A 2,167-nucleotide genomic window follows, 5' to 3' on the forward strand; every position below is an offset into this window, starting at 1 on the left:
CATCGGCATCTGTGCATGCTGATGCCGATGGTAGGTCTCAAAATTAACATGCAGAATACCAAAGTGTATCCCGTGTGTGGGTGTTTCAGCATGAAAATTGAGGTGAAGCGAGAAATGCACAAGGGTTTGTACATAAATCTTTTGCCAAAAAATATGCATCCGATACATCACGAGAACCGCAGGAAGGCAAGAGCCAGAGTTTTACATGCTAAGTACGGGAAATACAACGGAGCAGTCTACGACGATGTCGCCGAGTGTAAGGACAAGGCCGCATTTTGCAGTTGCGGTGGTGGACGGGCGGGGACGCTTGCTCACCTCTGGATCTATATAGTGGTTTTTGTGGAAAGGAAATGGCGCAGTAATTGTCTCACATACCTCGGTGGACACCTGAACCACGCCGTAACAGAAGGGAGGAAGGCTGGAGTGAAAGAAGTAAGAGAGAAGAGGAGCTTTAGAGTAGGGCTCCGCAATCCCTCTGGATCAGTCAAAACCCGCTCCTCAGAAACTGCAGAGGAGGCGGTGATAGCGCTAGCTATAGCTAGTACTACTAAAGCTGACCTGATTTTCAGCGACTCTAAAATAGCCATCCGAAATCTGGCGAGGGGCAGAATATATGTCACAGCCACACGATTGCTAAATCGGGCCACGGGGCGAGGGACTACGGAGGTGGAAATTGTCTGGGTACCGGCACACTCTGGGAACCCTGGGAAAGAGGCGGCTCACATCAATGCTCGAGGTTTCGTCAGCCGAGTAGGTGAGCCGGACGTTTCGGGGAGGTCTGCGAGAGATGGGTTGGTGTCATTTCACGATATTACAAACCATCATAAACTTGAGCGGAGAATTGCAGACGAGATCTTTCCATAACCCATACTTGTTAAACAAAACCTACCCGGACGTTCAGCCGGAATGCAAATAGGGTCAGGAAATGGCAATCTATCACCATATATTATGGAGCTGTGGCATATTGCCGCCACCGGCAGATATTATGCGTGACACTTCTCTCGAGCAGTGGGAGGCCGTGTTGGCTAGCTCCGGCCCGGTCGTCCAGACCAGGGTCGTGGAGTGGGCCACCCAGGTCGCTGTCAGCCATGGCTTGATGGCCATCTAGCACGGAATCGTCTGCATATGCGTTCTGACGAAAATAAAGTTTTTCCATCCATCCATCTATTCAGCCTCGTAAAATTGGTTTTTGAGGAAAGAAAATGGCGCAGTATCTGTCGCAAATCTCGGTGAACACCTGAAACGCGCCATAAGGGAAGGGATAAAGGAGGGAGTGTGAGTAGAAAGAAAGCAAGAGGTGCCGCATAGTGAAGTAACAATAATAATAATTGGTTTTGGGAGAACGGAAATGGCGCTGTACCTGTCTCATATATCGTTGGACACCTGAATCGCACCGTATAAGGGAAGGGATAAAGGAGGGAGTGAAAGAAGAAAGGAAGAGGTGCCGTAGTGGAGGGCTCCGGAATCATTTCGACCACCTAGGAATCTTTAACGCGCAGTGACATCGCACAGCACACGGACGCCTTAGAGTTTTGCCTCCATAAAAACGCAGCCGCCGCGGTCGGGTTCAAAACCGGGAACTCCGGATGAGTAGCCGAGCGCCCTAACCACTGAGCCACCGCGGCAGGTATAGTGGAGGGCTCCGGAACAATTTCGACCACCTTGGGACCCGTCGTGGTTTGCGCAAATTTTTCTTGGTTATGACTCTTCGTCAAGTGGCCCAACAATCTGTACTACTAAACTTCATGTGGACAACGGAACCCAGCCGTGATGGAGGGTGTGAGGAAAAAAGTTTGCCGACGATTACGCTTCTCGGTAATGCGAGTTTTGAGCGCAGCTGCTGCAGTACTCGAACCGTAGGTGACCGCATACGGAACACGCTGTGCCGAATGGAGTAATAATAATAATTGGTTTTTTGGGGGAAAGGAAATCGCGCAGTATCTGTCTCATATATCGTTGGACACCAGAACCGCGCCGTAAGGGAAGGGATGAAGGAGGGAGTGAAAGAAGAAAGGAAGAAGAGGTGCCGTAGTGGAGGGCTCCGGAATAATTTCGACCACCTGGGGATCTTTAACGTGCACTGACATCGCACAGCACACGGGCGCCTTTGCGTTTCGCCTCCATCGAAACGCTGCCGCCGCGGTCGTGTTCGAACCCGGGAACTCCG

The sequence above is a fragment of the Amblyomma americanum genome, chromosome 8, assembly GCF_052857255.1.
Source record: "Amblyomma americanum isolate KBUSLIRL-KWMA chromosome 8, ASM5285725v1, whole genome shotgun sequence".
In the NCBI taxonomy this organism is placed as follows: Eukaryota; Metazoa; Arthropoda; class Arachnida; order Ixodida; family Ixodidae; genus Amblyomma; species Amblyomma americanum.